Source organism: Puntigrus tetrazona, chromosome 5 (assembly GCF_018831695.1).
Source record: "Puntigrus tetrazona isolate hp1 chromosome 5, ASM1883169v1, whole genome shotgun sequence".
Classification (NCBI taxonomy): domain Eukaryota; kingdom Metazoa; phylum Chordata; class Actinopteri; order Cypriniformes; family Cyprinidae; genus Puntigrus; species Puntigrus tetrazona.
This window is the reverse complement of record NC_056703.1, coordinates 5,747,736-5,760,282: the sequence shown is the minus strand read 5'-3', so window position 1 is coordinate 5,760,282 and position 12,547 is coordinate 5,747,736. Positions and strand designations below refer to the sequence as shown.

The following is a 12,547-nucleotide window of genomic DNA, read 5'->3' as shown; positions in this document are numbered from 1 at the left end:
GAATTCTCCTCCTTTATCTGAAGCGCCATCCTGTGCCACTGATGAGGGATGGGACTTCAGAGTGGAGTCTCTCAGAGAAGCGGTCAAGTAAAAGGCGCTATGATCTAACAGCCAAGAGATAGTGCGCGTTAAGAACTGGTCACACAGGGCTCGTCTTACCGTGAGGGGGAAGAGGCTCGCATATTCACGAAAAAGGGGGAAGTTAGCGTCGCACAACAGAACTTGCGGACTGTGACTAACTTTAGGTGGAAACATTAAATAATAAAGGTTTTAAAAAAAATCTTGAAATGAGAAGAACTTGAAATGAGAAACCAAATTGATTCATTACAACGGTTCTTTAAATGGTAAAGGTTAAATATTATTGATTCATCAACATAGTTTAGTGAACAATATTTTGTTGACTTGAAAAAAACACTAAAAAGTCATTCTAGCATTCAAATCATTTGAATCAATATTGCTATTGATAGTAAAATACATTTTTCGTGGACCCAAAATGCCTTTAACATCTTTTGTTCAATACGAAGAGGTTTATTTAAAATAGGGTTCCCATAGATGCTATTTTTCCCCAGAAGCGTCCTGCACAGTCTAAAATATGTCTGTTTTGGCTTTGTTCGATCGGTCTGAGCCATGCACTTAACATATATGCGTATTTGCGTTACTTTGACAGTAGACCCCACCTTCTCACACACTATGATCGGTTCATTATGTACAATGCTTGCATGGTATTGATAAAACCACTTCTCGATCATTACCTATGAAAGCGGGAAAACAAAGCTTAACAAATCCTGGCAAGGATCCGCGTCTGAGAAAAATGGCACATATGGTCACTATTGAAAAAAACTACTTTTCATTTAAAGGGTTACATACACATGCAGAAAACAAATTAATAAATGAAATCATTATTTTTATTTTCTTTGCATATGAAAATATTCCCGTGGCTTTACAATATTCAGATTGAACCACTAATGGCAGATGGAGTATTCTGATGATGTTTTTCATACTTATCTGAAGCTTGACAGTGTTATTTACTTGGCAGTCAATGGGACAGTCACAAGCCTCTCGGTTTTCATCTAAAATATCTTAAATTGCGTTCTGAAGACAAATGAAGCTTTTATAGGTTTGGAACAACATGGGATTTGATTTTCTGTTCTGTTTTTACAATGCTTTCAAATACGTTTTATAGACTGCGTCTGTAAAATGTTGTGTTATTTATAGCCCTAATATGTCACTCATTTCATAGTTTCAGCTTAAGAAAATCTTTACAGAGAACCGTTTAAAAATATATCATATGTTCGGGAATCGTATAACACTGTGTAAAAAACGTTTTTCAAACCACTTTCAATTAAAAACACTGCGAAAATGATAAAAGTTGACAGCAATACTTGGAAATCGGGATTAAACATGAAAAATCATACAGAGAAAAATTAGGAACCATCTGCTGCTCACATCTCTGCACATTATTGGTAAACAGGCACAGAGGGAGTGTGCGCGAGTGTGTGTGTGTGCGCGCATGTTTGGTATAAAAGCACAGAGCAATGCTCCGACACACTCTCATATTCCTCCGAGAGAGACAGACACACGCGCAGACAGACTACTTCAGCTACACTTCCACAGTTACTGCCCACAGCACAATCTGATTGGCTAAGACAAGCTGACAGCTGGACAGATGTTCCAGAGGAGGCACACATGGGAGGTTAGAACGTGCGCGCTGTGTTTTCAGCATGTCTGCATTCTGACTCCATGAACAGGAGAGCTGTCACAGCCGGTCTCACAGACGGATCCCATGGAATCGGCGCGGAGCCGCTTGAGCGAGGGACAGGATGAGGAGACAGAACTCTAGAACACATCCAAAATCACACCGGCGTCGTCTGCAATTTCATACGGTAGTCATGCTGATTGAAATGCAAATCAATCGAGATGATGGCTTACTTTAAAACCAAGCGTGCATTTACGTCTAATGTGTTTCTAAATGTCAGAAATGAACTATGAACCATCAAAGATTTCAGAATGGCATTTATCAATAATTAAGCCATATCCTCTAACCATTATCTATTAGTATAACAAATAACTTGAGTACATTCAAACCCTTGTAAACACCAGGCAGATAACAGGCCAACAAACGCAACACGGTAAACCATTGCCAGTTCAAAGTTCTAAAAGTGTGTTTCTAAGACCAACTAGACCAAGCTAAATCCAGAATGAGCCTAAAAAAATACAAATGAACATTTCCAGCGGTTTGGCCGCTGAAAAACTGCTTATTCGAGATGGTTCAAAGCGCAATTAAGGTGTTTCCAAGCCTAAAAGAAATCAAAACTGAAATGTCAAATTAAAAGCAAGAGATCCTTGATTTTAAACCAGAGTCTAATTTGGGCTTTGAGGCTCTCGGGAAGCTCCAAATTAATTTTCATCCCAACCTGGAGAAGCAAGAGGAAAGTCTTCAAAGCTGTAGAGATAATTGGCCGCACACAAATTACGCCTGAAACTCGGCGCGAGCTAAAAGAACATCAATGACTTTCGCTAGGAAAAGGCAGCGTGTAAATTGGGGTCAGGCTCAAGAAGCACACACGCACGCGCAGCCACGCATACAGCCGAGGTTGCAAATGTGGGATTTTATAAACAATAAAAACTCCTTTGAAAGCCTCTCTGGTCTACCTTCTCAGCGAGTGAGCTCTGGAGTTAAAACACTCGGCTTTGGGCCAACCGGATCTGCCAAACCTCTCCTCTGCCTTAAGCGACGCAGGCAATTCATTAGTCCGTGGAGGGTCAGCAGTTCCACCAACTCAATCAAAATGTTAATAAAACTAAGAGTCCACAAAATGAACACAAGAAATGAGCCAGTGAGGGCAATATCGAGATGTCCTCGTCGCCCTGCAGCGGTTGTCATATGAAAGGCCAAAGTTCCCTGGGAAGAGGTCGCCTGGGGTTTTTAAAGTAAGCATTAACTCATCAACAAGGCAGATAAAGCCTTAAACACACAAACCAACTCTTTAGGAACCTGTTCGAAATGAAGCAATCTCGTTAAATAACACGGCGCGATAAAAACGAATTGATTCCCTAATGCTTTTCTTCAAATAGGCACTAGAAAAGAAACTTGAATCATTTTGGAACCTTTATTAAACCAACAGCTAAAATGCCTCAGCCTTCTTTTAGAATTTGGGGAGGCTTGTTAAAGCTGCAGTGCGTAAATGTTCTGTATTCACAATTTTCTCAAAACCAACGCAATCCTGTTTATTAACCACTAAAGCGCCAAAGGTTACTGACTATAATGATAATTTGTAAAAGCCGTCAAGAGCCCCGAATGTACAATATAGGGAAACTGGACATGATGATGGCCGAAATCTAACCAGCAGCACATGCCCCGCATCTCAAAACAACCCCAACTCATTTCATCATTGATTAGACTTGGAGCAAACAGGCAGTCCACGAGCGATGAAAGAGCCATTAGGCGGGTTTCAAAGGATGAGAGCGGACTCATAATTATACATGACATCTTTGAGAGATAAAAGTGATTACTAAGGATAAAGGGTTGGGGAGGGCGGCTAAAAATTGCTTGGCAACCAGTTATTATCCCCACCCCCACCCCGAGGAGAGCGAGGTGATCGTCCAGCCGTCTGACCCCCACCCCCACCCGTCCAAATACAAACAGTGATAAAAAGTGGCGCAATCGCTCTTGACACACAAATAGGTTAACACAATAAAGCTGCCTATGCCCGGCTCACTCGAGGGAGGAAAGCAATTCCAGCAGCAGGCAGGAGGTAATAAAGCAGAGGTTTGGTTGTGTGCGCGCGTGTGTGTGTGTGTGTGTGTCCATCTAGTCTTCATCCTGGGCTCCTGTGCTTGAGCAGAGGAAGGCATGCAGAAAAGTAGACGCCCGAGGGCCTAATATCACTGTTGGTTTAGAACCTTTTGACAAGAGCAATAACACTGGCCAAGAACGGCAGAAACCCCAGCCTACAGCGGTGGAGCGCTGTACAGAAATACATTAGAGCCGTGCGCTCGCTTTGCTGTTCGCCACTGTCTCCGAACAATAACATTAACATCGGGGAAAAGCCCTACGCAATGGCTTTTTCAATCACAAACCTATCGAAGCAGAGAGTTATTGTATTCCGACCCATCAACAATTAAACATCTACGCCTGGCAACGTGCGATACAAATCTCCAGAGTTTTTTGTATAACTTGCTGTTTTCCCAGCACACAGCGTGAAGTCGGCAGCGGGGGTGTGGGATTGCTAATCGCACACGGCCGAGGCCGGAGGCATTGTTTCCTGCAGTCGGTGGAAATTTCATTACCTTTCGACAACACCACAAGTTGACTAACTGCCTTTATGAAACGCACGGCGTGTGCGATACAGATTGCGTGCGTTTCAAGAGATTCGGGGGCCGTCGAAGTCACCGCCAATGACACTTTTGTTCATTGTCACCGGCTTGATTTACGCAAGCGGCTTTGAATGTAAACAGAACCAACTTTTGTCTTTGCGGTCACGGTTAAGAGCGTAATTAAATGTGTTAAACTTTCAACCGCACTGCATGACAAAACCCATTTTCCCTGGCAGTAAACTAAACAGGATTTGTAAACAGGTCACAGTCTAAGGCTCTCACTACATTTTAATAGCCTTAATACGTTGGAACAGAAACGCAAGCACGCAATTTTTCCCCCCTACTTTAAAGGCTGCCCACCACAACGTTAATAAATAAGACTGAGAAGCACAGTGGGAGTATGATATTAGTCACCCCCTCTGCCAGACAACCTCGCTCATAAATAGAAGCGAAAACTGTATTCATCGTACCTCCACGAAATAATTCAACAGCTGACTTTTCACAGCCCATTTGCGGTGTATACGTCTCTTTCAAATAGCACTAAATGCAGAGGATATAGGCAGACTATTGGAAAGGCGGCTGACAGACAGACGGATGATTGGGCTTTGACTTCCAGAGCAGCCTGTCTTACCCTCCTGGGGGATTAGGAGAACTTTCCACTCCGTGAGAACACCAGGCGCTCTGTTTTGTGCTGCAGTAAGCCCATATCTCATGCATGTGTCATGTCCTATCAGTGAGCTCCATATGTTCAAACAATAACACCGTTCTGTATAATAACAGGGCTGACATAGTTTAAGGGTCAACAGGAGAGTTGCAATGATCCAAGATAAGCTATGGATTTCAAGTCGTGAGAGATGTAACACTTGTGTGAGACCGGGCTACAAATAATAAAAAGCAGGAAACACAGACAGGACTTAAAGGAATGATTCAAGCTAAAATCCTGGTGTCGTTTAATCACACTTGTGTTGTTCCAAGATGAATGACTTTCTTACCTGGAATACGAAATTAAAGATTTTGAAGAACGTGAAGAAAAAAAACTAAACAAAACATAGCGGCACGTTCAAGTTTCAAAAAGGGTTTATACAACATATGCAGCTTAATTCAAGTCAGCTGATAATGCCTCAAAAATAATTTCTGAATTCAAGCTGAAGTTGAATTATAGGAGGCAAAAATTGCAACTCTCAATATCTAGAAAGTACGTCAAGACTTTTGAATGCTTTAATAACTTTTTTTATATTCAAAGTGGAGAGAACAGCACACAGGTGCACTCTTACTTGCATGTAAAGGTTGCAATGCAATATTAGAGTGAATAAATTCAGATTTTTTCAGGGGGGTGAACTATCCCTTTAAGTAATGGTAAAAAAATACAGTCTAAACACCGCAGCCTTGGATTGCAGCGCTGGTTTTATTACAGCATGACACAATGATGAAATGAACCATGGGAGGGTCTGGGAGTCAGGATATTGCCCAAATGTTTCGCAAAAATGGGGTAAAGAACAAAGATATCTGCAACGGCATATAACAGAGCTGCACTGAAAGCATTTCGCTGAATTATGCTGGCAGAGAAACAATAGTGAAGGGAGTACAAAGTCACTAACCGAAAACACGAAGCCGTAACTCATGGAAATTGAACAGCTCCCTTTACAAGGAGGAACAGGATGCACTATGAATTCTCCAGAAAAGTTCTTTAAAAAAACACACTCCCGTAATTCTCAATGAGTGATACCCGGGCAAACTTTTCAGTCCTTCAGGAGCAGCGTGCAGAGCCGCTTTCCCAGCATCCCCCACTGTCACCAGCAGGAAATCAATCTGCCCAGGAGGCCGATTACACAGCCGTTTGTTTTTTAGGAAGAACAATTTGCCCTTCAAAAGGGCGCTCTTTGAATATGATTCCTGCTCACTAGTGCGATTAGCTATGAAGCAGAGAGTATGTGAAGTTGAACAAACACACTATTTAATCTGCCGTTTTCCTCTGCACTCAGAGCCATGAAATGACAAACATGTCCACAGGTATCTCTTTCAGCCTGAAAGGGGGGCTGTCCTTTCAAATGCTCAAATAGAGTTTAACTGCACTTTCAAGCGTTTCACTGTTGCTCCATCTTCAGTAGCACAAAAAAACAAGGATTTTTCTTTTTTAAACAGGCCAAACTATCCAAAGCAGTTTGCTAATTCCAAAGCATCAATAACTACGGAGAAGGCAAAGCTCTTCAGCAGGCTGTGAAATCATCACCTCCCAGAAGCTGCAGAGACGCCAGAGATGGAAAGACCCCGGAATGGCAAAATCAACAAGCCGCAGCCCGGCATCTCATCTGGATGAGGATAAAGCTGCTGAAATTGAAACCGCAGTGAAGCAAAGGTCAAGTAAACAACAACAACAAACGTTATCCTGAAATTCCATTTAGAGCGGAGCATCTTGACACCATTTCCATGCTTGGATTTTCTTCCCGACACTTTTAATCAATATCACCTACGAAAGCAACGCGGGCTGAGCCTTTTATGTAGCGACAGGGGAGAAAGGAATGCCATAAAGGAGAAAATCAAACAGCCTCCACCGCAGGTGTTGCGCGTTAACAGATGTTGGGAACATTTGCATTGTACGAGCGGCTCGGGGAACGGAGTGGGGGAGAGAGGATAGGAATTGCGGATTACCAGGGGCACAGATATAATAGCTCTTCCGGAACAATGGCACCTCCTTAACACTCAATACTCGCAGGAGGAGCTCTGTAGGAGAGCAGCAAGACAGGAGCATTCACAATCCATTCACCGCACTTTCACAACTAACAAAGACATTTTCTTTTGACACTCTTTTCTATTCTATATTTCTCAGCAGCCACGGTAAATTGGTCTATTCATTTTTCAAAGTACCAGTGATTTAAAAAAATGCACAAGATGAAGGAGACCCATTCTGCCGGTGAAGGTAAAAGCGGCCAGTAAGTTTAGACACTTTTTTTGTGGACATCAAGGCTTTCATTTCGAACAATACCATGGGTGACAGCTGAATCTGGGACAAGGTCCTTATCAGGTCCTGCCTCGCCCCACACCCACCCTAACTTGTGTTAAAATTCAACTGAACCTCAAAAGAATACAAACATAGTCTTTGTATGGCAATGGCTTCGATCATTACCAGAAAGGGAATTAAAGAAAGCACAAATCCCGCTAGCAAACCTGATATACAACACGTGCGCATATCGTCCAATCAATTGTTTGTTGGTGTTTAACGCCATTTCAGCTTCTGTGGCTATTTTGATGGCGAGAAATATTGAATTGTATCATGTTTTTAGAATTTATTTATTTTTAAAGCTCCAAAACTGTATTTGGCTTTAACAGTAAACTTTCCGCAACGAGTTGAAACCAGCACGACCTCATCAAACATGCTTAATAGATAAAGGTATTCGGCAGAAAGAAAGAGTTGGACCCTCCCCTGGTATTAAAAACTTTATCCTGGAGTGACCGATTCTACAGCGGGTGTAAACAATCTGGTCCCATCGGTTAGAAGGTTCGTCCTATCAATAGGCAAACTAGCGTATGGGAACAAGGCCGTGACCTAAGCCTTGAGAGATAGTGAGATGTTTGTACCTAATGACCCACTGTTTGAACGCTCTAGAGAGATAAGTTCAAGGACCATGTCGTGCACCATCCATCCAACTAACTGCTTCACCAAGCCCGCGGGGGGTAAAGCCAAAGATGCGTTTCTATAAAAGCTTAATTAAAGATAGAGAACAGCTACTCTCTGTTATTGATTTCCAGAAAGAAAGGTTTGATCATATGACCAGGACCATACCAGCCGAGACAATACCTAAAAACAGATTAATATATAAAGCAGGAAATTAAAGTTTTACTAATATAACGATATTCATGAGCGAAGCCCTCGCTCTCGCTGGTTTTAATAAGAAAGCGGTTGAATGATTTCACCCCATGGCCATCAATCAATCAATCTACAGAGTTATCTCTATATTCAAATGAACAGTGCACGCTTCTTTAATAATATCCTAGCGAAATTAAACTATCCATCAACATCTGCGGCAGAGGCAGAAACGGGTACGAGTTCAACTTCATACCTCTGGAAATTCGCTCTTGATTTAATCTCATTAAGATCTTTTCCCGTTCAATACAGTCGGCAGAGGCTGAATTGCACCCAAACAGCGTTTCTCCATCAAGAGAAACCTTTCTGCTGACGGTGGTACAATAAACCGAGTTTCTTTTTGGATGGCTTTCAGGGCATGAAGTCCTTCCAAATCATCTTGACATCAGTTTTCTGTTGTCAAACTCTTCGTAATTACCTCGAGTGGGGGAAAAAAAAACTAAACAAAACAAAAAAAACGGCTTCGGCACACAGTCTGACTCTCAAAACTAATAACGGGTGCAAATGCGCCAACGTGATCGAGTCAGGCGTGGAAAAAGTCAACAGAATCCAGAAACTGACAAAAAGGAAAAATTAAATAAGCTATGAAAAATGAGAAACAATGCTAAGGCCATTCAGTGACCTAAATATTAGACCGTACCATATCACCACCAGCTATCTCCCCCACGCACGCTCGGCTCGGTTGAGATTAGCATTATGCTGGAAGCTCTATTTGTTTAGGTGAGATCGAGCCACAGAGCTAATACCGGGCCAATTTGCTCAGCGGGTCACGGATGTGCAGCAGGAGTAGGAAATGAGGCAACTCTGGCCCCCGGAGGTGAACCTTTCCACTCGTACATCACTGAATGTTTTATTCAATAGAGTGGTGAGCATACTCCTTGACAGGTGCTGTCTCCACGGGTGGAGGGAGTCGCAGCCCTTAGAGTGAGGGACTCTGCTGGGGTAATGAGGCTGCCAGGCCCTGAGGAAGGCCACATGCTGGAGCCGAGCTAAGAGCCAGAGCCCTAAGCCTCCGGAGTGATGACTTGCAGAGTGGAACGTCCACCGTGGAGCAGGGGGCCAATCGCATTAGTCAGAGCAGCGGAGAAATGACGGGGGGCCTCGCGAGACTTAAATTGTGATGCATGGGGGGAGAATAAAACTCTTTTCTGACAGACAATCAATACGCATGATCGTGGCGGACTAAATAGAACAGTTTTTTAATCAGCCACTTATTTTGCAAAGTAAAAATACTTCAAATGAATTAATAATATGCCTAAGTCGGGGCTGCTTTGCATCAGATATTGATCGGTCAAGAGCTATACAGCAAGGATTAAAAAAAAAACGTGTTCCAGATGTAAAGATTTAAGGTGTGCCACAGGACCTTCTTGTTGGGGGGAAGCTCATGATTAGGTTGGTCAAACGCAGCCAGGGGCCTCCCGTGGAGGCGGCCCTGAGGGGAAAAAAAGTTTAATAAATGTTCTTTATTAACAGTGCCACAAAGGAGCTTCATTGTCCATAGTGGAAAATATGATACTGTTCATAGAAAGGTTCTACGAGGAACCCGTAACGGGTTCTTCTACCTCACCTCTACAAAAAAAAAAAAAAACTTTACAAACTTATTTTTAACTATGTTTAAGTACCCTTGTTAATCTCTGAAAGACTGTGAATAGCAGGTTAAAGTCCGGTGAAAAAAAAAAAAAAACCCCAACAACGTTTGTTTGGGCCGACTGACCTGCCTTAACATCTAATCAAAACCCAGGCTGTACTTTAGCCAGTATCCCAGCGTCCGCTGATTAGATTTCATAGAGATAGGATATGCAAAACGTCAGTTCTTGGAAACTGCAAATGGTGCGCGGAGAAGGAACAGCTGACATCCGAGTGCTGGGATAATAGCTTTACATGAAAAAAAGCCTGCCGACGACCAAACCCACCGTCCAAACGGGCCCCGAACACACAAAGCATTTAATCAAACCTTTCGCATCTTGCCACGAGCCGCTCCTAAAACTACTTTCCTGAAGCTTCTACCCAAAACATCTTACTTTTTTCGTGAGGTCGGCCCTCCTGAGGCGACCTGAGGTTAAGTGCCTTGCTCAAGGGCACAACCGAGATAACTTGAACCTCCAACCCTTGGCTCAGCCTACCAGAGCTCCAGCTGTTTAAAATTCAGTAGTTAGCGATTAAGTCATAAAGGAAATCATTGACACACAGTCTGTGCTGAAACTAAGACGAGGAGGCGCTTTCGCACCTTTTATTCAGATTCTCTCGCCTGCCATCGAGTTGTAACCAGATTTTATGCTTTGAGAGCATTCATCCTGTCAGCGCACTCTTTAAACACCCAGGGCGCACATCAAAGCGCGTCCTGGGGCCATTCAGCGCCCGACACCTCCATTTTTACTGCACTTCCTTTATTTATTACAGGTAAAACCGTGAAACAAAGCTTGTATGTTCTGTCAGGGACCCGAAAGACGCCACCCGACACCACTTCACACGATTTTACGGCGACAGAAGCGGAGCATTATTCAAACGAAGCTAATCATTGCTGAAAATCACCATCCAGGCAAAGGCGATTCCGTTAGCTTTCAGTCAAAGCTGCTGCCATCACACATTTTGCATAATTGGGATTTTCCTATAGCACGCTCCTTTCATAATTGAACGCCCAAAGTGAGCGCAACAATGTAGTTACATTACCATAACAAAAATAACTTCGGTTATTGTTTCCGTGATAAAACTGTGGTAAGATGCTATGGAACACAGTTGTTATTTAAGAAAGATGCGGTGTTTTATAACAATGCGTTATTAAAAAAAACATTGTTTTTCTTTTAATGTAATGCATTGCGGTCCGCTGCGCCTACCGACCGAAGCGTACGTCTCGAGACGCGTTAAATCCCGATGCACGCTTAAAACCTGCGTGATTACGGGAAAATCAAGCATGCTTTTTTTTTTTAATTAAAAGACCGATCACGTCTGAAATAACGAACGGGGGAGGATATATTTACCATAAATCGCTCTGTGGTGCCGACTAGATTTCCATGCAGGTTTGGCGATGACAGGACTGTGGGAACGTGAAGCGGCCGAAAGAACAGACGAGGGGAAAATGATGAGGGGAAAAAAAAATAAAAAAATCAATAATATCTCATTCTGTCCTTGGATGAAATGGAAAAATGCATAATCCCTGGTATATTCGGTTGACTTATTATAAGTTGATTTCCTTTTATCTGCGTTCTTCACACGCGTAAAAAATAGAGGAAAAAAGTCATCCAAAGCAGCTTCTTCTGCAATTTCCCCCTGCCTTTCTTTTAAGGTACCCTCTTCTTTTTTTTTTTTAACGAATCCGGTGTTTTTCGTTAAATGGGAGACGGCGGATCAAAGTGAGGAGCTGTTTCCCTTAAAAAACGCCGTGCGTCAATTGCGCTCCGTTAACTGCGTTCTGAACTACCGTAAACGATTCCGTCGGTCAGGATTTTTACGCGTTTACTTACTGGAATAATCTCCGAGCGAGGCTTAGTAGGAAATTGCAAACTCCAGTAAAAACGACAGCTTATTCTGCTGACTCGAATCCGATAAATAAATAAGTGCTTTGCCAATTAAACAAACTGCGATTCGCAAATGTCCTTAAATCCAAACATCGAACAGACTTTGGCGTGTACAATCAAGAGGAATGTTTTATCCTCGGCGAATACCGGAAAGCCCTGGTTGTGTTTAAGGCGATATTCCTTTAACAGGAGAGCAGGTGCAGGAATTTAATATACGCCGTTTAATCCCGGAGAAGAGAAATCACCGTTCACTTCCAGCGGTTCTCTTCATCCCCTTGCACGGAAACCTTTCGTCGCGATTTCAACTCCGCCGTCCGTTTGATTATTCCTCTGAAGGACCCCAAAGGACGCAGCTCTCGTTCACGGCAATAGCAAGCGAGAATTGATCAACTTAAATCAATAAATTGTCTGTATTCCGCGTCTCTGTGATACGCTCGCAGGCACTGCGCCTCACCCCTGCGCCGGGCAGCCGAGACTGACAAAAACCCGGAACGGTGCAGACTCTGGCGCCTCCAAAGACCGCCCACCAGCCAATCAGCGCACGCGGGGAATTTAAATATTCCCACGGGTCGGCCAATCATGGGTAATTGAGGGCTGTTACCACGGTGACGCCGTCAGCGTCCAAACGTCATATTAGAAAGCACGTTTATTATAAACGCTCGGGGACTGAACGTTGATCTTGTGAAACTGTGGGGACGGCGTTAACAAAGGTTACAGGCCCCTGCAGCAGCCAATAACTAACAAATAGAAGATGAACTATTTACTGCCATATATATATATATATATATATATATATATATATATATATATATATATATATATATAGAGTGTTGGGAACGTTACTTTGTAAATG

General features: G+C 42.9%; 1 protein-coding gene across 3 annotated transcripts in view; it reads right to left on the bottom strand.

Moving 5' to 3' along the window:
- The window catches only part of fam222a (family with sequence similarity 222 member A), a 56,837-nt gene extending 44,672 nt beyond the window's left edge, over window positions 1–12,165 (bottom strand). The window contains exons 1-2 of one of the 3 annotated variants that reach the window (XM_043239994.1): window positions 11,940–12,165; window positions 11,158–11,213 (exon numbers count right to left, since the gene is read on the bottom strand). The gene's annotated coding sequence lies outside the window, so the exon portion shown is untranslated. Of the gene's footprint in view, window positions 1–11,157 lie in introns of all 3 variants that reach the window. The other 2 variants (XM_043239993.1, XM_043239995.1) reach the window with 2 other exon arrangements.
- Between the last annotated feature and the right edge of the window lie 382 nt (window positions 12,166–12,547).